The sequence below is a fragment of the Lynx rufus genome, unplaced genomic scaffold (assembly GCF_022079265.1).
Source record: "Lynx rufus isolate CCGP_SWC_20201006 ecotype Redwood Valley unplaced genomic scaffold, mLynRuf1.p SCAF_1, whole genome shotgun sequence".
In the NCBI taxonomy this organism is placed as follows: Eukaryota; Metazoa; Chordata; class Mammalia; order Carnivora; family Felidae; genus Lynx; species Lynx rufus.
Window position 1 is genome coordinate 60,002,656 of NW_025814823.1, and position 26,301 is coordinate 60,028,956.

Genomic DNA, 26,301 nt, shown 5'->3' on the forward strand with positions numbered 1-26,301 from the left:
GAATAAATAATCAATGGAGACATTTCAGATGGATGAGAAAGACAGCTGAGTACACAACCCTGCACATTTCCCAAATTAAGACTCTGATTAGAGAAACAACCATGGGAAAAAATATATATGAGTATGAATGACTAGGAGGGTAGGTGATAAATCAGAAAATTCTGTGTAAAGAAAGGCAATAAAATAAAATATCTCTAGAAAGTAAGCCTTAACATGTGTATTCAACATTGCTTAGAGGGTGAATAAGATGAGGCTAGGTAAGTGTATTTGTCAACATTATAATTAGAAGCTTTAGTAAGATCCATTTTTTCATGTTTCCCTGATTTAAGTGGAATGTGAAGGATCGGATACACAGAAGTATAAACAGCAAATACAAGTCTTGTAAGAAGTTAGTGGAAAAGGAGAGAAAAAGATACAGATCAGTTGCTACACTGACTTATAAGTTAAAGGAGTATATTTCATAGGTGGGTAGGTAATAAATTATCAGAGAAAATGGAGCATATTTGTGTGCTGATGTGAATGATCTATATATAGGGTGAAAAACAATTCATATTGTAAGAGATAAAGGTGATGGCTGTTGGAAAAAAAACTTCCTTGATGAGAAGCGAAGTGGAATTGAGAGTGGGGATGAGGGTTGGCTTTGCCAGGAACCTGTTCACTTTGTCTAGCACAATAGAAGAGAGAGTGGCACCGTATGTCTACAGGTATTTACTACGTCATAATTTTGATTAGGGGTAACTTAGACTTGTCCTGCTTCTTTTCTTTTCAGTGAAGTATAAGCCAAAATAATTTGTTGATAGCAAGGAAATGAAATGGAATTTCCACTAAAGAAGTGAAGGTTATAAGTTGTCATTTCAGGAAGTGGCAAAACTATAACTAAATGCTATAATACTGGTAGTAGTTTCCATCTGAGATTTATAATAATAAAGTTAGCCGCTTTGCATGCTTTTTTCAATAGTATTTAGTTGTTCATTTGTATCAGGAAACAATTCTTTTTAAATAGAAATGAGTTTGTCCCAAAGAATAAATAACCACAGAAAAGAGTGGCTAAGCCTTTAAGAATGTTCTTAGCAATATTTTTAGTAGTTGGGATGCATAAACATCTCTTTTTTTTCTTGAATTCTTCACCAGTTGTGGGGACAATAGAGTCAGGAAGCTGAAGATAAAACTATAAGATTTATTACTGGTGAAAGCTGCATGGAGACAGTTTCCACATGTGAGGCACAATATGCTTTTTAATAATCCATAGTTTAGATCACAAAACAACAGAGCAGACTGTATGTTTAAGGAAAGAAAGAAGTAGCTGATCTTTCCCTTCAGGGCTACTTACCAGGAATTTTAACTGCTGCTTAAAAAAGAAAAAGCTATCAGAATGAAAAAAAAAATCTTAAAATTATCATCCTCTCTCCTTAGCTGACACTAAATACCCCAGGAAAAAAATATCTCAGAATTTCTTTGAAAAGTCATGTATTTCTCCAGTTGCCACTTTGTAGACTTTTCTTTTTTCTGTTGCCCCCACGTGATTGTTTCAGAATAAACTGAGTGTTAATTTTACTTCTCTTAGGAAACTAACAGAAGTAAATTAGTTTAACTTCCTTCCTCAAGCTCAATTAATGAGATAATCCTTTAACCTCCCTGCTTTCTCCCTGTTTACTTCATATGGCCCTTGTGGTCCAATATGAAAAAAACTGTGTGGTGCCAAGCTCCCAGAACACTGCTGTCATAATACCCATTTATCCCATTTGCACTTGAAGGCTTTGTTTACATACATACTTTATTTATATACTGTACTTACACATGGTAGTCATTTACACTTCTGCTCTGAGACTTTCTCCTTTGAACTGAGAAAATAGATTCAGATTGCCCCTTAGGGTGAATGAGTATGTACCCCCATGCCATTACAAATAGTGATGGGTCACTGATAGCCTTGCTTTGAGCAACGTTGCATACATGAGGATGAATGTATCTGAATTATGTGTGAAGGCATGAGCGTAGACATCTCAGTATTTGTATAAATTTGAATATATGCATGTGTGCCTGCAGAGGTGTTGTTATTGTGTCAGTACAAATGCAACTATTATAAAATTGAGAATAGCCGGCTCAAGTTTATGTTAATGAAATTTATATGCATTCGTGTGTGTTTACATGTCTGTGTTTAAGACACATCAGGAATGATGTGGAACATTTTTCTTTGTAGAATTTTTAAAAATCTTGTTCTAATGAAGTGTATAAATTAAGTCATCATAAGGTTTAGCCTAACATTCTGTAATACACTTTTGTAATACACTTTATTATATCTATTTCTATAAGCAGATAAAATAAAAGAATAATTGTCTTTCATTAAAATATCTTCTTGGGACACCTTGGTGGCTCAGTCAGTTGGGCATCAGACTCTTGATTTCAGCTCAAGTCATGATCTCCCGGTTTATGGGATTGAGCACTGTGTCATGCTCCGCTCTGTCAGAGTGGAGCCTACTTGGGATTCTCTCTCTCCCTCTCTGCCCCTCCCCCCCCCTCTCTCTCTCTCTCTCTCTCTCTCCCTCTCTCTCTCTCTTTTAAAATAAGTAAACTTAAAACTATATCTTCATGGGGCATCTTGGTGACTCAGTCGGTAAGTATCTGACTTCAGTTCACGTCATGATCTCATGGTTCATGGGTTCCAGGCCCCCGTGGGCCTCTGTGGTGACCGCTCAGAAACTGGAGCCTGCTTTGGATTCTGTGTCTCCCTCTCTCTCTCTGCCCCTCTCCCACTCCAGGTTCTGAGCAGACACCACAGAGCCCAACATGGAGCTGGAACTCATGGACCTTGAGAATGACCTGAGCTGAAGTCAGACGCTTAACAAACTGAGCGACCCGGACACTCCTATATATATTTTTTTCTTAGCATTTGACAAATGATTGTCAATCACAAATCAGAACATGATTAATTGGAAAATATGACTTAAAGCTTAAATTAGTTTATATATTTATTATTTCTATTTATTTACCTATTCATCTAGCATCTATCTTTGAGTGTGTGAATTGAAACCACACTGCTAATATACAATGTGTTTATGACAAAATAAATAATATATATATTAACACAATATTTTAAGTTCCAAAAGTATCATGAAGACAAGAATCAGTAATTTTTCAATAGAAATTTTATATAGTGTTAAGATGATTGATGCACTATATAGAAATAACTTGAAATGGTGTAATTTACCTATATAATATATCATGGAATATAAACCAAAATAATTTTCAGATTTTTTGCAAATTAAAACAAATGAAAAAACAGGTATTAAAACAATATTAAGTAAATAGAAGATATTATATTAACAAAAGTTTACTCTTGCTATATCCTTTATTAAGGTTTCAAGTAAAAGAAAAAAAACTGTATTTAAGTAATATAGTCAATAATCATATAGTCAATTATCATAACTTTTGATTTGTTTTAGGTAGAGTACTAGCCCCGCTTTAAAAGTTACTCAGAGAAAAATATACATTCCTGAAGATTTACGAATAAATTTCAATCATACTATACTAATATTTTCCACTATTTTACCAAGTAGTAAATTATACTTTAGTATTGTTCTTAATTTTTTTGTCTGTTACAGATTCATTTGGCAGTCTGGTAAAGTTGATGCATTTTAGTTTTAAGTGCGCAAATGAAAATATATGTGATTACAAGGAACGTTTTCTAATATATCATTATAAAATTATAAAAATATATAAAATCCTCTCTAATACATTAAATAATATGTCTATTAATACATCAAATAATATGTCTAACAATGAAAACTTCAATTACTATTATTTCTACTATTGATAAAACTGTATCTCTCTAATGCTGTTATAGTTTGCTGCAACATTCAAAATTAAACAAGTGGTTATAGATTTATAAAAATAAAAGTGTAATTTTCCCCATCTAAGTTCACAGATTCCCCTGAATTCTGTAAAAAACTCATAATCATATTCCGTAATAAATTCAACTCCTACAGGGTATTAACAAGAAAGTTTACACATGCATAATTAACATATTTCTGGAGTTTTATGATTTACTAGCATTCAAATTTTAGAGAGGAAATTCCTGAGGTTTTTAGCATTTCTGTCTTCTAAAAATATGTTTCTAAAATCCTGTTCCTATCCCTCAAAAATGCTAATTTACATCAGTTTTATTTTACTTCCTTTATATTTTTACTTTAAAATATCTTTAGATAGATATTAAAAATAATATTCTTAATAATTTATTTTAGGAAATTTTTTTATGTGTATAAGTATCTGGAACCCATATCCTATGAGACAAATAGTCTGTATTCTCTTTGAGAACATAATCAAAATGAGGGATAAATAAAGTTATCTTTACCTGCTGAAATAAAGTTATGCAAAAAAGAAAACATTATATAATTCATAACGAACATTCTAAAAATCAGTTATTATTTTAAGTAGTATTTATAGATTTGAAACTCATTATTTGATTTTCTATCATTTAGGTGTGAATTCTAATGCAGTTTCATTGCCTTTGGCAATATGAATCTTATATATTTTATGTCATAAGTAATTGCTAAAATATGCCCAACTGAAGTACATTTTAAAATATATCAGTTTTTTAACTGATCAGAGTTTTCATCAGAGTTTTTTAAAATATCTATCTATCTAGAAATTACATATATATTTATTCTACATTTTTATCTATTGTTTATGTATCTATTTATCTATCGATCATTTATGTGACTATGTGAATGTAAGAGGTTATTAACATGAATTAAATTAAAATATCAAAAATAAGAGCAGTCACATTTATACATAAAAATACCTCAAATTAAAATAAAATCAGAACATAAAATATAAATAATATAAATAAATAAAACATAAAACAGTAGTGTTAGTAGTGTTGTGACATTTTAATTCTATATTTTCTGCAAGATAAATAAAAATAAATGCAAAAATCATTCATTAAGTAGTTTTTAGTAATTTTGAAGACAGCATACTAGTCTAAAATGAAAACTTTTATGAGTATTTACAATGATATATTCACAAGAAAATATCTTCACCAGCTTCCTTGAATAAATAAAGCATCAAGTTTCCTAAGGCTGTTTTTGTAGTAACACTTTGATGAATTCTGAGTACATTATGCCAAAAGCAATAATATAGAAACTAAGATAATATCTTCTAGATATGCAACTTTCTTCTCTGGTGGATTCCTTCAAACATTAGATCTAAATCAGTTGTTCTCCAGGGTGCCTGGGTGGCTAAGTCAGTTAAGCATTTGACTTCAGCTCAGGTCATAATCTCCTGGCTCGTGAGTTCAAGCCCTGTGTCGGGCTCTGTGCTGACTGTTCAGAGCCTGGAGCCTGATTCGGATTCTGTGACTCCCTCTCTTTCTCTCTGCCCCTCCCCTGCTCATGCTCTGTCTCTCTCTGTCTCTCAAAAAATAAATAAATGTTAAAAAAAAAAGTTTTAAATCAGTTGTTCTCCAATTGGGTGTACATAACAATTAAGAGGTTCTTTTTAAATGCAAAACTCAGTTCCATCAGTTATTTTTTCACAGGTGTATAATGGGAAGGGGAAACTAATTTTTAGTAGGCTTCCCAGGTAGCACTAATGCATGTGGTCCCTGAATGTCACTTGAAATAAAAATTTCGGAGAAGAGCTGTATTATTTCTCTCCCAAACAATCCTCCATAAATGTTATTGCTGTCAACTGAGTTTCAGTATTTTGAAAAAAAAGTATGAAAATTCAAAATCTAATAATACAAAAAAGTATTACATTATTAAGTACATTATCAATATAATTCATGGAATACATTGCTTAAAAAAATGACCATCTACTGTCTTTTACTCCCATCTCTTCCTGTTTTTACTAGTAATAACTGAACACCTCTGTGTATTGGGTCATTCTTTTCTATATTTATGTCCATATGTTTATTGGGGCATAAGTAGTATCATATTATATTTTTTCACTAACTTATATTACTTCATGAAATGTAGATATATTTTTGTACCAACAAATTATTTTAGCAATATATGTTTTATTATAAATGGTTGCATATTGAGACATCCTTAGTTTGAATATTACATGATTAAACACTTTTTTTGTTTATGGTCCTTACGCATCCCTCAAAAACACAACTCTTTTTATTATTATTATTATTATAAACAACAAAGCAGTCTTATCCTGTTCATGCATCTATACTGAATTATGTTTAAGTAGAATTTCTAGAAGTAAAACTGCTGAAGCAAAGGTTGTGCACATTTTATATTTAATACTTACTGCCAAATTGGCCTTTAAAAATATATACTCCTATCAATATTGTATGAGTGTTCTCATTTCCTCAAATTTCCCTGCACTAGTTATTATAATCATTTTATTTTTTGCCAATCTCATTGTTGAATCAATATTCTTTTTCTTGATTTTTGGTGAAATTGAGCAGTACTTCATACATTTAAAGTAATTTAAATAATTTTGTAGGATAATAGATTCATACTTATAATTTTGTCTACAAAATTCTTTATATTTTATTTATGCCTTGTAGGTTCTTTATAAATGATGAAAATTAATCCTCAGTCTTTTGTGAATATTTAAATTTTTTTCTCCCTGTCTCCTAACATTATTCATGATAATTCCAAAATAAATTCCATTGAAATTTTAATTGATATTTTACTGAATGTATAGGTTTATTTGAGGGAAAATTGCATTTAGGAACTATCTACCTGTCTGTTTGGGTCTCCATATACATTTCAAATAAATTTTATAGTTTTACTTATAGGAAATGAATGTTAGCTATATTCCAACATGTTTTATAATCATTGTTGCTAACATGAATGGGGTATTTAGCATATGTCATTTATACTTTTTAATTGTGGTGATGGAGAAAGTTGATGAATTTCACATATTCACTATTACTAAGGGAGACTGGCTATGGATCAGGCTGCCTTGTATTGAATTATATTGGGATTGTACATCATTGGACAATTTAGCTTAGCCAACCAACCAATACTTCGTTTCACCATCTATAAATTTAAGCTATACAGAGAATCAGGCTTCCCAGTTCTTGAATATGCTGCTAATATTTTATTCTTAAGGATGATGTTTTCTATAAATTTATTACAGACATTATTTAAGAAGAAAAGTAAGTGGCCTTTAATTTCTAGGTTACAAAAAACTATTTGTTTTTAATTATTTTTGTGATATTTACTGAGATTTTCCTGACTAAAAATTGAATGCCTAGATTACAGATATATTGGAATGTTTAATACAAATTGTTTTTATTTTTAAAAGTAAAATAGAAACATTTCACTCTTTGAGAAGATGTGCTTTTGTATGTATTTGAGAAATGCAAAATTTTATGACTAATTGTTGATTTTATTCTTTTTCAAACACTCAGGATTAAACAAGCAATGGCAAGTCTTTGATCTGCTTCCTTGATTAAATTTAGTCACCATAAAAATGCATTTAGATTTTTATTTGGATATGCATGGTACTCTTCAGGTTATAGGTTCCATAATATACACCCTCATTTAATCTTTACAACAACTTATGAGATGGATACTATTCATAGCTTTTTTAGGTTGGCCTCTACTGGGCTATAAATCTCTCTCCCTGACACTCCTACAAATTCTAGTCTTATATAAAACAGGTATTTATATGGATGTGTCAAGGAAACAAACAAACAAAAAAGAATTTCTGAGAGCTGTGAGAAATATATGTGATTGGAATACAAAAGAGTTTCCACATTCCTAGGAAACCCAAGTTGTTTCATAACCACAGTAACATGGCAACAGATAGCCACCTAAACCCAGTCAATCTAACAGCCACAGCTTGAATCAGTGAAAACGCTCTAACCAACCAATTAGTGGTAGACACTGGGTTTTAAAATTGCTAATCCTGGAGAAACTCATTTCAATAAACAAGCCTCTACCTTATATCAATCAACCAGAGAATAATAATGCTTCTACAGATGACATCAACCCTTTTACACCTCTGAGATTCTCCAATCCCTGACCTCTGTGATTCCTCAAAACCCCATATCAGATCAACAGTCGACTCAGAAAAGCTGTGCAGTTCCTTGAGTATGGCTTTGTGAATAGTTTCTTTATATCTGAAGACGTAAGAGATGAGTTATCTACCCAATACACCCAACAGATGAATAGGTTATTCCACTGTAAAGGCAGAAAGCAGAAAAAAAGAAGCTACTGGTCCACAGTAATTATGAAATCTGGCTGGCACATGTTGCCAGTCCTTGGATTACTGTTTAACCTTACTGCCTGGCAATGAGTCACCTTGGGTCTTGGCTCTGCTTCTTGGTCTTTGGTTCTACCTTAGTAGGATTCTTCTTTTCCAATAAAAACCAGCTAGTATTTGCAGCTGAGAAGTGTCTTCAGCTAATTTCTTGCCTATAATACTTTGAGTCCGATGTCTCTATCTGTTCATTATACTTTAAGCTGGACTGTCTCTCATCTCTGAGTCATAGAAAAGGGAATGAATCTAACCAAGTGGAAGGTATATGATTAGTGGTCAGAGGGAAAACTGGGAGATTTTATTTTCCGAGAGTGACTTCACAGATATATATTCCATACACTAGGTTCCAATATGACTTTCAATATGATTTTGACATTCCTCCTTGAGATGGGATCTGGATTCCTATCCTTAAATACGACAAGATCTTTACAACTGACTTAATCAATAAAAATATAGCTGAAGTCACAATATTTGAATTTAAAGGCTTGATCATAAGAAGTACTGCAGCTTCTGTGTTGGACTTTTGACTCACTCATTCTGGGGCAAGCCAGCTGCCATACAATGAGATGCTTCAATCATCCCCTTGGTGAGGCCCAAATACAAAGGTGTTGAGGCCCAGCAAGAGCCAGCCCCAGATATCCAGAAGTTTGAGTGAGCTAATTTGGAAGAGAATTCTCCAGACCCAATCAAACCTTCCAATATCTGTAGTGCCCACTATAACAATGCAAAATCATGACAGGACTGATCTCAAATAACGACTGCCTAACCAAGCCCTTCATGGATTTTGATTAATTAATAAGGAGACCATAAAATTTTATATTCAAGGCACTATACTTTACTTGTTATGCTACTTTAAGTAAGCAGCACAGTATTCATTTAAACATCAAACAAATTGGGGTGCCTAAGTGGCTCAGTCGGTTAAGCGCCTGACTTTGGCTCAGGTCATGATCTTGTGGTTCATGAGTTCGAGCCCTGCTTTGGGCTCTGTGCTAATAACTTGAAGCCTGGAACCTGCTTCGGATTCTGTGTCTCCCTCTCTATCTGCCCCACCTCTGCTCTCTCTCCCTCAAATATAAATAAACATTAACAAAAATTTTAAAACATGAAACAAATAAATAATTTTAAAAGATTGAATCATATCATGTATCTTTTCTGACTGCAATGATATGAAACTGGAAATGAATCACAAGAAAAAAAAACTGGAAAGAACATAACACAAATACATGAATGCTAAATAGCATGATACTAAACATAAATGGTTGAACCAAGACATCAAAGAGAAATTTAGAAAAAAAAATACATGGAGACAAATGAAAAGGAAAACTCAATGGTCCAGAATCTTTGTGGTACACCAAAAGCTGTTCTAAGAGGGAAGTTTATCGTAATAGAGGCCTACATCAAGAAACAAGAAAAATTTCAAATAAGCAATATAACCTCATATCTAAAAGAGCTGGAAAAAGAATGATAAACAAAGTCTAAAGCCAGTAAAAGAAAAGAACTTATAAATATTATAGCAGAAATAAATTAAATAAAGGCTAAAAATCAATAGAATATATCAAGAAGACCAAGAGCTGGTTCTTTGAAATAATAAACAAAATTGATAAAACTTTAGGCAGACTCATCAAGAAATATAGAGGACTCAAATAAATAAAATCAGTAATGAAAGAGGAGAAATAACAACTGATACCAAAGAAATACAAAGGTTTACGAGGGAATATTATGAAAAATTATATGCCAACAAATTGGACAACTTAGAAGAAATAGATAAAATCCTAGAAACATACAACTTTCTAAAACTGTTATCAGGAAGAAAAAAAAGAGAGAGAAAATCTGAACAGACTGATTACTGGCAACTAAACTGAATCAGCAATCAAAAACTCCCAGAAAACAAAAGTCCAGGACCAGTTGGTATCACAGGGAAATTTTACCAAACATTTAAAAAAGAGTCAATCCCTATTTTTCTCAAACTATTGCAAAAGACAAAGAAGAAGGAAAACTTCGAGTTTCGTCCTATAAGACCAGCATCACCCTGATGGCAAAACCAGATAAAGACACTATAAAAAAGAAAACTACAGACCAATATCTCTGATGAACATAAATGCAAAAATCCTCAACAAAATACTAGCAAACCAAATTCAGCAACATATTAAAAAATCATTCACCATAATCAAGTAGGATTTATTCCAGGGATGCAAAGGTGACTGAATTTTTAAAAGTCAGAGATACATAAAAATAATTTAATTAGAAAAAAATAATTCAGAAAGGGGAAATTTCAAATGTTTCCATGAACTCAGGGAAATTAGAAAAATAAAGCCTCATTGAAGCAAAATCTCAAGTGATTTTCAGGACCTACATTATTAACATGATAAAAGATGCAAAGTGAGTTGGAATGGCTCAAATTTTAAATAAAATATTAAAAAATACAAAAATAATATCTACAATATATTAAAAATTGTAGTTCACTGCCGAAAACTGAGTCAAAATTAGGATAACACTACCCAAAAATAAAAGAAAAACAAGATATCCAAAATTAAAAATGATACTACATTATGAAAGTCAGAGAATATTTAGATTTAAAAAAAATTACATTCTGTCAAGAAAAAAAACAAAACAAAAATAGCATTAAACAAAGTCAAATATATATTTGAAAATGACATAATGTGCTATTGTAATGTATTTATTTGCTTGGTTTATGTTCTTTTCAACTACTTCTTGAGAGAATCTGGTCATCTACTTAAATAGTAAATTTATTGTTTAATGAGGTTTTTATTATTTGCATTATATTTTACATTCTATGCAATATAAGGAAAATGTAATTCATATGCTGCATCACAAAATACCTTTCCATATTACAAATGAATACAACTCATAAGTCCACTAAATATTAATAATCATGTAAAAGGTGTATTGACTACCTTATGCAAAAATTATTTTTTAGGGATTAAGACTGATTTGGTGATATTGGCAAAATCATTTGAGGTAAATCCATCATCTGTGGATTCAACATGTATTATTTATCCTATTCAACACAGTAAAACATAGAATCCCTTTTTCTTAATTTTTGTATTTCAATTTTTTTTAAAGAATTAGATTAGATTGGGATATGACATATTCCATGTAGTGTTTACAGCAATCACATAAAAAGGAAGATATTTAAAAAAACATAACATAAAATAAAATTCAACTTTCTTCCATTTAAAAAAATATTTTTATGTTTATTTATTTTTGAGAGAGACAGAGACAGAATGTGAGTGGGTTAGGGCAGAGAGAGAGACACACACACAGAATCTGAAGCAGGCTCCAGGCTCTGAGCTGTCCACACAGAGCCCGTCATGGGGCTCAAACTCACCAACCGTGAGATCATGAACTGAGCTGAAGTTGGACACTCCACCGACTGAGCCACCCAGGTGCCTCTCTTTCATTTTTTTTTTAAAGTTTATTTACTTTTTTGAGAGAGAGAGAGAGAGCGAGCCCAAGGCAGGGAGGGGCAAAGAGAGAGGGTGTGAGAGAATCCCAAGCAGCCTTTGTATTGTCAGCGCAGACCCAGACGCAGGGCTTGAACTCAGGACCCATGAGACCATGACCTGAATGGAAATCAAGAGTCAGACACTTAACTGACTGAATCACCCAGGTGCCCCAAATGCAACTTTCTTTCAAAATTTAACTATATATAATCCCCTCACCCACATAAAAAAAAAAAATTAAGACAGGAAATTATCATTAAAATAAAAACGATAATTTAATATAAAACCTCAACACATTACAAGGAATAGAAAATTAAAAACTTAAATGGAAACTAGAAAATGTTAATATTATTACAACCACTATATTTAGGACCATAGTCACATTGTTATTAGCTGTGTCTTCCATCATTTTAAATAAGAGAAAATTAGAAGTTGAATGGATTTTTGACTCATCGGGTCTAATCAAAATACTTCCTTAATTTTTTCTCACCATTTTAGGGCACATTTTTTTTCAGTAATCTTTTACATTTTCCATAGATGTGAATTGGAAATTAATTTAAGATTGTTTATTATGTCCTCGGGTTTTTGAATACTCTATTTATTTTAGCCCTTATAATAGAGAGTTATCATATTTCCTAAAGCTCTATTCATGACTTTAAATTTCTATTATTGAAATATTTTTTTCTTTAATTTAGACAAACTTAAATCAAGGTCTACTTCTCTGCTTCAGCTCAACATAGTATGCTTTGAGTGTGCTCATTGGACACCTGTCTGATAGAATGTGAAAGCTCTAAAGGACTGGAGGAAATAGTTAGATGGGACAGAAACTATTCTAAGAGTTTTAAGAAATAAGAACTTGTGGGAAACCTATACAATTTGCTTCATTAGATGATACTTTGAGATCAAAACTGATCAAAGGAAAGGCTTGGTCCATGAGAGATTATAAATAACATATTCACACTTGACATCATTCCCTTAAACAAGGATGTCAGATTACCAAGATGTGTTATCTTAAGGTAACAATTGCTTTCTTAGGTAGAACTTAATGTTGCTCAAGCATTAAAACTTCTAAAATGAAATGAGCCTAGTATGAAGAGTTGCATATCATTTAATTTTGAAATTACAAAAAAATATAACACAATGATGGCTCCATAGATACTTAAACTGATTCAGATTTTGATTTTTTCATTGCTATTATACAGTAAACAAGGACTTTATAATTTACTACCTTCTCAAATATAGACCTTCATACTAACATTTTCAAAATTATTTCTCAATGATGTCTTTATGTTATCCTAATACATATTTTTGAGGCAGAGATTCATATAAGGGTTTTTATTTTTCGGCTTGGGTCTTCTCAATATGTATCTTTAAACAATGTGAATGCTGATGGAAAACTTATTTTTAAAAATATACCTGGAGAATAGAATTCCAAACATGCTAAATGAATCAGTGTTAAAATACTTAGAAAGTATTTAGTCCAGGTTGAGCCTCACAAGGGCTAGATTAATTATCTTAGTTCTGAATTGATGAATGAATTTGACTTCATTTCTAATGAAAAATATTGGTGAAATATTTGATAGGTTTTTCCTAGAATGACTAATGGAATATAAAATACAATTTCTTATTACTTCATATAGTGTATCCTTCAAAAAGCATTTTAATGCATTTTTGTTGATTAATAACAGTGTCCACAAGAAAGACTGGCCCACAGCACCATACTGCATCACTGCTGACAACAAAAAATAAAGCAAACTCATGAATGTTTAATGTTTAATAACAATTTAAAAAATTACGAACCATAATAACAATGAGGGATTGTGGTATTTGAATTAAATCTCTTGGTACTAATCATGCAGGTCAAATAATGACACTAGAAAACATATTGAAGCAAGATTTTGCAAGTGACTATATTCTAATAAAACTTTCTGAAAAGACAACTAGATTTCAATAAACTCAAGGTAATTCAGGAATGTTGTTTTCCAATGACTGAAACTAATTATCATATTCTTACTTTGGGGAATATGATTAGTACTAGAATGAATGCAAATATTAAAATTGGTCTCAGATGACCTAACCACTAATACAAAATGCAAGGGGCTAATTAGGTTCATTTCATTAAGCATGAAATAATGGTGAAATCTCTCTCTAAAAATTAAAACTGTTGCTGTTTTAAAATCCTAATCCTACATTGTAGAACCAGTCTTTGACTAAAAAATATTTATTTAGTTATACTGTATGGTAAACACTGAATTAGGCATAGATTTCGTTTTCCAGATGTCAAAATTTAACTAGAATCTATTGATTAACTTTTATAAAAAGTTACATGTACTGAACAGAATAATTTCACTTTATCCAATAGTATCAAACGGTGAGCTTTTATAAATGCTGTAATTTATATGCAATCGAAATCTTGTTTACTAAGTGTAAATGCTTGTTATGATTAATCATGATGTTAGGTTTCTTACCAAATGCTCTGAATATTTTGTGTCTGTTAAAACACAACTTTCTTGTTCTCTAAGTAGCCTGATAACACAATTATAAACATCCTTTACTGTATTGGACAGTGATGTATTCAAAGAATGGTCATTAAAATTTTAAAAATAGGAGCCTCAACATATGATTAGGATGTGGAATATAAAAATAAGACTTTGTCCAGTGAAAATGTTTTTTTAAAGGTAAAATTGAAATCATATACTTCTACGATGCTTTCAAAGAGCAGTGCAGATAAGGAAGCCTTGAAGAGCTTAATTACAGAGAATTTGCCCTTTCATAAGGAAGCAGAAAACTGTTTTTTTTTCCGACAAAGGATGCAAGCACATGATGTGTTCACTATATAGTAGCCACAGTTTTACAAGTTTCAAGTAGATAAATATTTCTCAGACCCAAATTAATAATCAGAAACGAAAAAATGAAAAATCAAAAATCATCAAAACAAAAACATATTTCCATCAAAGACTCCATTTAAAAATATGGCAGGACCCAGACTGAGAGAAAATATTTCTAATAGATTTATCTAACAAAGCACTAATATTAGACTACATAATTAAACCTAAAAATAAACACTAAATAAACAACCCAATTAAAAACGAATAAGGATTTAAAGATGCTTCACACATACACACTCACACACACGCGCACATATAATGCATGATTAGCCAATAAATACAAAAAGATTAGCAACTAATTATTCTTCAGATAACTTTGAATAAATCTCCATGAGATATCATTCAGCCATCAGAATGAAAAAGCAATTAAAAAGTGCGATAATAGCAAATGTTGGCAAGGAATTGGGACACCCGGAACACTAAACACACTGCTGGAGCTATTGTAGAACAGTAGAACTGCTCTGAAAAGCTAGTGTTCTTTAAAGGTAAAATAGATCTGCTTGATGATCCGGCAATTCCAGCCATTGTTATTTTGTGGGCATAAAAAACATATGACATCAAAACCCTCATACATGATACTTCATAGCTACTATTTGTAACGGCCCAAATCTACAAATAGCCCAAGTGTTCAACAACAGAATAATGTTAAACACAGTGTGGTACATTGAGTCAGTGAAATATTACTGAACAATAAATGCACACGAGTGGTACACAAATGTTACATATGCATCTGAAAACCATGATGTTGGACAGAAGAAGGCAAACAGAAAACAAACATAATATATAACCACACTTCTGTGAAGTTAAAAAAAAGTAATCGTGGGGATAGAAATTAAAAAGGGATTCGTTTGGAGTTTTGGGGGTGGTGATGCAGAACATGGATTGACTAGAAAAAGTCACTAAGAGCACCTTCAGGATGAGAGAAATGCTTTTTATCTTGGTTGGTGGGATGGGAACATGGGCATATTCATTTATCAAACTCATCAGAGTATACATTTAAAATAGGTATACTTTTGTGTATATAAATTGCACCTTAATAAAAATGTAAATTATGTTACAGAATATTGGGACCAGAAAATATTGTCATGTTGGCTATGGTGCAAAGCTATTTAAAATTCATCCCTGGGAGAAATAAATTTACTTGAGTCAAAATAACAGGGCTTTAAAGCTGAAATTCTTTCTCATACTTATTGTGATGGAGGCTGGGGGCATAGGCTGATGGGAATGGCAGAGGTGTGAAGAAGACGAGATACATCAGTGTATTCTCTAAGGAAATTTGGTGTTTTCCATTCCCATGCAATTTCCTGGGGATGTTTAATGCCAAAAGCACCAATGGTGGGTGGAGGCAGGAAGTGAGTCTGAAGTTCTAACGCTACTTTCTAATATATTTTTTATAATTTTTTAAGTCTATTCATTTATTTGGAGAGAGAGAGAGAGTGAGATAGAGAGAGAGAGAGAGAGAAAGCAGGGTGGGGGGAAGCAGAGAGAGAGAGAGGAAGAGAGAGAATCCCAAGAAGGCTCTGCACTGCCAGCATAGAGCAGTGCAGAGCTTGAACCCATGGTCCTGGGGTCATGACCTCAGCCAAAATCAAGAGTCGGTAACTCAATCAACTGAGCTATCCAGGTGCCCGAACTTCCTATTTTCTGATAAACAGATGTCATTGTGTTACTATTGACAACAATATCATTTATCCTTGCGTATCCAACTAAAGTATCCTTTGATACTTACTTGGGTGTTAATATTTATGCTTAATTTTTCCAGAGCCTGTTTTTATTGCTCAGCTGCCTTTATTACAGTTTGATGCCATGTTCTAATCCCATGGGGCTGGAAATGTTTTTATCTAGTAAGTAGACTTAAATAGTCTCAAACTGTGTGAAAACACGATCACAAATTTAAAAAGGAATAGATCCATGATTTCAAAAAGCAAATATTCCTTGTCGATTTTATTTGAAGGAAGTGGTTTGATTTATGGGTCCTGAAAACTTACTGATTACTCTGTGGTTTCCTTCCAGTACCTACTGTATGGCTAAATAGTCACCGTGGGAGCAGAAAAGCGAAGGCCTCTGTGTCTCCCTCTCTATCTGCCCCACCTCTGCTCTCTCTCCCTCAAATATAAATAAACATTAACAAAAATTTTAAAACATAAAACAAATAAATAATTTTAAAAGATTGAATCATATCATGTATCTTTTCTGACCACAATGATATGAAACTGGAAATCAATCACAAGAAAAAAACCTGGAAAGAACATAACACAAATACATGAATGCTAAATAGCATGATACTAAACATAAATGGTTGAACATTATAGTTTTTCAAGTTTTTAAGTCTAAGCAGTTAACAAAATAGTGAAATTACTAAAATGATCATTGTATCCATATTTTAAAAAGGAAATGGCTTTTGTATAAGCCAGTTCTCATTCTCCTACCCAATTTGTATCCACCATGCATTGGAGGTTTACAAATTCTTTTTTTTTTTTTTTCAACGTTTATTTATTTTTGGGACAGAGAGAGACAGAGCATGAACGGGGGGAGGGGCAGAGAGAGAGGGGGAGGAGCAGAGAGAGAGGGAGACACAGAATCGGAAACAGGATCCAGGCTCCGAGCCATCAGCCCAGAGCCTGACGCGGGGCTCGAACTCAAGGACCGCGAGATCGTGACCTGGCTGAAGTCGGACGCTTAACCGACTGCGCCACCCAGGCGCCCCTACAAATTCTTATTGTCAAGTGTTCTGGATTATCGCCTCTTTGCTTACCATCAATGAGGTCTTACTTTTCAATTTCATCAATGCATCCAATTCCAGATTTCAGTTTTCAATATACATTTCAGCTATTTCAAGTCTATTTTCAAATAACACTAGTCCACTTCATGGGTAATGTGAATACCTAGTAACAAAATAATCTGACATTTTATTTCCTTACTGTTATAATTATTTTGAATAAACTGTTATTGGTTAGATAAATTAAAGTAAGAAAATAAAAGAGGAGGCAGAGAGGAATGGGTGAGATAGGTGAAGGGGATTAAGAAAACACTTATTGCGAAGGTCTCTGAATAATGTATAGAATCATTATATCATTATATTGTACACCTGAGACTAATATAGCACTAAGAGCAATTAAAATTGAATACAAAAACAATGAAAAATTAAGTTCTTTTTTTTTTTTTTACTTCTTGCTTCCTTGATGCTCTTTTCCAGTTTATGAACGGCCAAACTAAATATTTTATTATCCTTCTCTCTAAAGAACTTTTTTAAAACATTTCTTACAAAGCTAGTGTACTGACAACAAAGTGCTTCAATTTTGTCTGGCTGAGAAAGTCTTTTTTTTTTTTTTTTCAACGTTTATTTATTTTTGGGACAGAGAGAGACAGAGCATGAACAGGGGAGGGGCAGAGAGAGAGGGAGACACAGAATCGGAAACAGGTTCCAGGCTCTGAGCCATGAGCCCAGAGCCTGACGCAGGGCTCGAACTCACGGACCGCGAGATCGTGACCTGGCTGAAGTCAGACGCTTAACCGACTGCGCCACCCAGGCGCCCCGAGGAAGTCTTTATTTATCCTTGACACTTGAAAGGATGATTTTGTAATACACAGAATTCTTGGTTTAATTTTATTTCTCTCAATACTTTAAATATTTCACTCCACTGTCTTCTTGCTTGCATGGTTTCTAAGGAAAAGTCAGAAGTAATTCTTATCTTTGCTCTTCTATATGTATGTTGTTTTTTTTTTTTTATCTCTGACTTCTTCCAGGTTTTTTTATCTTTGATTTTCTTTAGTTTCAAAATGATATGCTTGTGCATATATATATATATATACACATATATATATATACACACACACACATATATATTTGCATTTATTCTTCCTGGTGTTTTCTGAGCTTCCTAGATATGTGTTTGGGTGTCTGATAATTTGGGAATCTGTTCTTTCCTTTCTTCTCCTTTGATATTCCCATTATGCATGCAGTATACCTTTTGTAGGTGTCCCACCGTCCTTGGATATTCTGTTCTGATGTTATAGTCTCCGTTCTCTTTGCTTGTCAGTTTTGAGGATTCTACTGAAATATCCTGCAGCACAGAGATTCTGTGTACAGCTGTGTACAGAGTACTAGTAAGCCCACAAAAAGTATTCTTTACTTCTGTTTATGGCCTTTTTTTATTTCTAGCATTTCTTTTATGTTGTTTCTTAGAATATCCATCTCTCTGGTTACACTGTGCACCTGTTCTTGAGTATTGTCTATTTTATCCATTAAAACCCTCGTAATGTTAACCACAGTTGTTTTAAATATCTAGTTTGATAATTCCAACATCCTTGCCATGCCTGGTTCTGATGCTTTCTCTGTCTCTTCAAATTGTGTGTGGGGGGTGTTGGCTTTTGGTCTACCTTGCAATTTTTTTTTCTTAATAGTCATATGTGATGTGCTGTTTAAAAACAACTGCTGTAAAAAGACCTTTAGTAATGTGTTGCTGATGTGTAAATTTTGGGAAGTGTTCTATATTCCTATGATTTAGCTACTAGTCTTTTAGTGAGGTTATGCCTCAGGACCATGAATTGCACAAGTTTCTCAATCTTTTTCCTTTCCCCTTAAGTAGGAGAGGATGGCTCAAGTGGGTGGGAGTCTCTAGTAATTCATCAATTACCATTCAGATTTTCCTGCCCTAGCACTGGTTCCTGCAATGATTTTCACTCCCAAGTCTCTGCTTTGGTAAAATGTGACTCCCTTTATCTGCTTGTCTGTCTCTCCAATCTTGGAGGTAGGGATTGCTTTGTGTCTTCTCCTCTTTTGTGGATCTATGAGTAGTTACTGATTTTTCACTCTGCTTGTCTTTTCCCTTGTTTTTATGACAGAGTGGTAACTTCCATGCTTCTTATAGAACTGGAAAGCATAGTCTCTAACTTCATTTCAAGTTGCCCAGCATTGCAGAACTTTAGCAGAACGGTGACTTGATATGTTTTAAAAGAGACATTTCTGATTGTCATACTAAGAATAAACTGTCAAGTAGCAAGAGTAGAAGCCAGAAGATCAGTTAGGAGGTTACTTCCAGTAATCCAAGACAGAATAGGTATGATTTGAATGACATTTGAAACTGTGAGCATAGTTAGAATAGAATAAATTAGGACAAAAGTTTTGGGAAAATATATTTTCCTGAAGTAACTGAAAGGAAAAAAAATCACCTTGATGAAATTAGGTATCATCAGGTGTAGATGGTTTTTAGATATGTAAGACTAATAAAATCATCAAAGATTAAATGTAATTAGAGAAGTGAACAGTACCAGAGAACTGAGACTTGGGGATACTTAAAAGAAAAATAAAAAGCTGGGAAGAAGGGTAGGAACTTATAAAGCAGAATAAGCATTGCTGTCAGTGAGATAAGAAGAAATCCAAGAAAATGTGTGTCACAACATTTTAAATGGCATCAGATGCTGAAAAACCACATTGGGAAATAATTAGTTATTATCTTATACATATAAGCATTCACAGATCTTATGATCCAACATTATCATTCTCAGATGTGCTACAGAGAGATACTCTTGCATATGTATTCTAGAAAATTTATATATAATTGCTAAAACTGGGACTCTTTAAAACAATGTAAACATGAAATAACCCAAACTCACTAAAAAAATAGATAAATTCATTATCATATAGTTATACAATAGAATATTATCCTAGAGTAAAATTACATAAACTTCAGTTATATAGAAAATATTGATAAATGTTATCAATGTAATAAATCAAAATAAATCTCAGAACATAACATTCAGAATGATACTCTTTTTAATGAAATTTATAGTATCAACATTTTTTAGAAATGTGCGTGTTTGCACACAAATTTATATAAAAGAAAGGAAATGATAAAGCAAAACAGTATCCTTGGATGAACAGGGTAGAAAGAAACACTCAGGCAATTCAAGTTATCATCAATATTCCAGCTCTTGAATAATATACTGGCCTTATGAATGTGTAATATATTGTTAAAATGAATTAATTAATACATGATGTATAAAAAGACATGAGTAAGCCAATAATAAGAATGCATGCTGATACAGGGATAATAGCAGATCCACTTTTGTACAAATGAGATTAAACTGAATCATTTCATGCAACTGAATAGAAGAAAAACAAGCAATACAACAACACTAGAAATGGACAAAGACATGAAAACTAATTTACTTAAAGAGGAAACAACTTGGCAAATAAGCAGCTGAAAACATTATTATTAAATAAGAAGGAGGCGCCTGGGTGGCTTAGTCAGTTGGGCGTCCGACTTCGGCTCAGGTCATGATCTCACAGTTTGTGAGTTCGAGCCCCGCGTCAGGCTCTGTGCTGACAGCTCAGAGCCTGGAGCCTGCTTTGGATTCTGTGTCTCCACCTCTCTGTGCCCCTCCCATGCTCATGCTCTGTCTCTCTGGGTCTCTCAATAATAAAGAAAAAAAAAAGTTAAATAAGAAGAAAAATTAAAGCCATGAAAAAAAATAAGCCCATACCTACCAACTTGGCAGATATGTTGAAGTCGAAGTGTTCATGATGATATCGAATAATAGGAATTATAATAAAATACGTGTTTGAATTAAAATTAGAATAATTTTGACAAAAATTGTCTTATAAATTTACACATATGGATTATAAATTATGACTGACCCAGCGTTCCTCCTTTAGTTAAAAATTCTAAGGAAGTTCCTTTATAGTTACATCAGAAAGAATATTCATATCAACACTGGCTATGATTTGGGCAAAAAAAGTAGAAGAAAGCAAATGCTCAAGAGACAGGAGAATGAATGAATAGGTTGTAGCACATTCATGCAATGACTCAATTTATAGGAATGAAATTGAGAAATTTATCTCCACATATAACCTGGATGGATATCGCAAAATAGCACTGACACCAAAAATATTCAAATTAATTATGATAAATTTATATACAATAAGGATAAACAAGGATATGATAAAGATGACATTTGGAATAACGTGTATTCTTGGAAGGTGAATGTGTTTGAGGAATTAGTAGGGGCTAACATTAATAGTAATATTTAATTTTATTATTTTTAAATGGAAAATACAGAGATGGTGTGTGTGTATGTGTGTGCATGTCAGTTTCACAATAAAAATGGTATATTAAAAGAAAGGTGTTTATAAAACGAGGTAGTGGTCAAATTTGTCATAGACAGCTAATAACTTCAATAAGTTAAGAAAATGATTCATATACTTTAAGTTTATTTATTTACTTTGAGAGAGGGAGAACATGAACAGAGAAGAGGCAGAGAGAAAAAGGGGGAGAGAGAGAATCCCAAGCAGGCTCTGCACTGTCAGCACAGAACCTGACATGGGCCTCGGACCCACAAACCATGAGATCATGACTTGAGCCAGAATCAAGAGTTGGATGCTTAACCAACTGAGCCACCCAGGGTCCCTGATTGATATATTTTATTTACAATAAGGTAATGGATGACTTTAACAGAAGGGGATTTGTTCAAGTTGTGGGAATTAAAGCATTGGATTTAAGAGAGTGAGTTCTAAAGAGAAGAACATGAAGGTGTTTGTAACTTTAGTCTCCTTTCCTTAGTTTGTTGCAAAAGGAAAAGGAGAACGGGCAGTAGGTGATGGGGAATGTAGGGACAAAATAGATTGCTTTGTTCTTCCTATAAGTTTTTAAAAGAATAAATGTTGTAGCATGTTTCTACGGATCATGTTAAGAACAAGAAACTTCTGATGCAGAGAATTTAAGACACAACTGCATGTGTGGAGTCTTTGACTAGGTGAGTAAAATCGGGATGCTATGGACAAGATAGGCAAATGGTGGGTTATCCAGGGAGAGTGCATGAAAGCTGATCCATAGAGACATTTAGTGATCAGTTCATGAGAAACCTCTCTCATAATTGCCCTTTCAATTTCAGCAAAATAAGATGTAGGGTCATTCATCAGCTGAGAGGAAGGAAGGAGTCTATCAGACTTCAAGACAGAGGAGAAGACATGGATTAATTTTCCTGTGTCATGATGGATGGAATCATTCTGAACTGTTGCAGGATTTCCACCCACTTCTTAAAGACTACTCTGAGGTTGTTGTCATTACTTTAAAATGAGACATATCAACATGGGTGTGTGTGTGTGTGTATTTTCTCAAGTGCTGGTTCTTAAGGCAGTAAAACAGAGAGAAATTTAACCAGATTTAGAGTTTAGACTAATGAGAAAAAATAGAGTCAACAGTATTAAAAATGAATGCAAGAGATAATTATAATGAGCCATGAAATATAAGATGAGTAAGAAAGGATACGGTTATGAAAAACCAAGGAACAGTGTACTGTAAATACAAAAGTTCTAAGAGAGCTTCTTGAATTGAAGTACAAGAGAAACAGGTAAAACTGTGTGGTTCCAAGAGAGTAGAAGGACAGTTTATCTTTGAACAGCTGGGAATGTTTTGGTATAACATTGGGTAATACTTGTGGGTTGGGAGGAATGTTTTGTGCAATACAGGATGATTTCTATCAATAAATATCTGTAAATTATAAGATTAAATAGAGTAAATAATAGCTCATTTTTGGGAAATAAAAATTCACTTCCAAAATATAATGATATTTTCCCTTATTTGTTTCAATTTTTTATTTACGTTCTAGTTGGTTAACATATAGTGTAATATTAGTTTCAAGAGTAGAATTTAGTGATTCATCACTTATATTTAACACCCAGTGCTCATCACAATAATTGCTCTCCTTAATCATCACCCATTTAGCCCATCTTCCCACACTCCATCCCTCCAGTAACCTTCAGTTTGCTCTCTATATTTGAGTCTGTTTTTCCCTTACTTTGTATATGAGAGTGAAAGATCATGTAAAATTGTGATAGATCAACAAGACTACATATTCCCAAGCATATCACCTGTCCACATATTTTTATATATATATCCATCAGTCAATCAAATGTCATCTTTTATGGCTGCCTAAACTAACATATTTACTACTGTCTATGGCATGAAAAAAAATCAACCAATGGCAGAAAGTTTATGAATACCATTTTTCCCAGAAAGAATATTTAGTATGTGCATTTGGTTTCTTTTTAAATAGTTGTGAACTACATTTGGTTTTATTTCATGAATTTTTGAAGTTTTTATTCACTGTCAATTATTATTTTATTTTGTTGCAATTTATGTATTTTGAAAGACACCTAATAGTCCTTGTGGAAATAAGTAAAACTAAAACTTCTTATGTTTGCTCGAGTGATTCACTTTTCAAAGATGTTATCACCAAAGATAATGTATTTTATGCAGACTTACCAGAAAGCAACTGTTCAGTGAATAACAAGATTATGCCAATTTACTGGTAAGTGTATTTAATCTTTTAATATAACTTGATATTTCATTGAAGGGAATGTACTTTTTAAAAAATTATCACTGTGACAACAACCAAATAATCTTTGATTTTTTTTTACTGTACCTTGCAATAAATTTTATTTACTGAAAGACAACAATTGAATAACAAATATAAAAAAGAGATTTAGCAAAGCTTTAGAACATTTTTATGAAAATTCATATAACCTACGATTTTAGGGTAACATGTAGAAAATTGTGCCATTTTATACCATTCTATTCTCATTAAATACTGACAAATATTTGTTTAGAAAATTTAATGATTAATAATATATTCATGAAATATCAAAAACATAAATGTGGGATTATAATTAGACATTACTAAGATTAAATTACAAATAAAAACTATCAAATGAGTGTATTTTTATAGAATGATTTAAACTTTCAGCAAATGCATTTTTAACAATTACTCTCCCAGAGTAATATTTGAAAGTGTAAAGTAAAAACAAAACAAACAAAAAAAATGGGGGCGTTTAATAATTTTCGTAAGGCAAGAAATACATTTTATTCCCAATATTCTTAGAAGTTTTAAAGCTTTCATTACTTATTTCTCACCTTTTTTGTTGTTATTATTGCTAAAAATTGAAATTTATATTATTGAACCTAGCTATCCTTTATATACTTTGTGGAGAAGTCAACTGATACATCTTAAATTGTGGTTTAATTTTCAAATTGACCTTCAAAAAGTGGCAATACTTTCAATCCCCATGGATGTGTGTGTCAGAGCATATTTTCTCCTTGTTCTCTCATTTTTACATTTGCATTTACCTAATTACAGTGAGCTCAACAGTAACTTTAAGTATTTATGTGCTATTGGCATTTCTCTCTTTGTGAAATAACTTTTAGACACTCAGCACTTTTTTTTAATGGGCTGTCTTTTACTTACTGATTTATATTTTTAATTTGATACCACTGTCAATGTTTTGTCTCTAACTATATCTCCAATAGCTCTTATAATTTATGCTTAAATTTTAAATATATTTGTAATACAGTATTTTTAAAATCTGTTGCAATGAGATCAGATTTTCTGTTTGGAGTCTAGGTTTTTCTAGGTCAGAGTTTGTATCTCACCTGAAAATTTTCCCTATCACAAATTATAAAACATAATTTTAATGTTTCCCTGTATTTTTTTCCTGCATTCATTTTGGATAAGATACCTAACTAAAATTAATTTTGAATTTAATTAATTTTAAATACATTATGAAATAGTAAGTAAAAATTACCTTTCTGTGACCAATTTCCCAAAAATTATTAATATGATAATCCCAAATTATTAATATAATAATATACACAATCTGAGTTTATGAGTAAATATGTATTATAAGCTATTCAGTATAAATTAGTGTTTTTTTAATACTTGTATTCTATTTAGAAGCTATTTATGTCTAGAACAATCTGATATTGATGGGATGTCATTTAAGTCTTATTTTTTTTCTTTCCAAATTTTTACCTGCAGATACAATTTCTTCACAGTTTTTTAGTGTACCCTCAGAGGGTAATATCATATTTTCTAAATATTTTTGCTGTCTAGTAACATTACATCTGTCTTTATTTGTCAAATTGATCAATTTTATTATGATTGATTGAATTAGATATTCTTGGCCAATTTTCTTTCCAATGTCTACTTCTTAAATTAATTCATAAAATTTGAATTTTGTGGCTACTATATTCTAGATGCATTTATGTGTTTGAGATTGCTCATATATTGCAAAAGACAAATATCTGTGCCATTCTAGGAGCTTATATTTTAGTAGCAATAGAAAGTGCAAACAGGAATAATAAATGAGTTATTAATTAATATTGTATATTAGAACACAGCATGTGCTATGAAGGAAGAAATATACATACATACATACATACATACATACATACATAAATACAAACACACACATATGCAAACACATACCTTAGTAAGGTATATTTACAATTGGATTGCTTGAGAACACATTGCAACTTTAAATTTAGTTTGTGTTAATAATAGTTCTCTGATAAAGAAAAGATTTGAGGGAAGTCTCGAAGATAGAGCTGATGACAAATATAGCAATAAAAGTATGAGACTCACAGATAAACTTGAATTTCCGATGAACAACAAACATTTTTACTACAACTATATCCCAGGTATATTCCTGTTTTGGAAACCAAGATATGTAAACTCATAAAGCTTAAAGTTATGGCATAGGAATCAACAATTCTGTAAGTAGTTATTAGTATAATAGTAAAGGAAGCCATATCTACTTCTACCTTTTGATTCTAAATCCATGTATTTTTTGATATTGTTGTAATAGCACCATATTTATTTGCTGTTTCAAGCGTTTGTAATGCATCCTGTAGAACCCCATTAGATATAATCCCATTATTTCAATATAT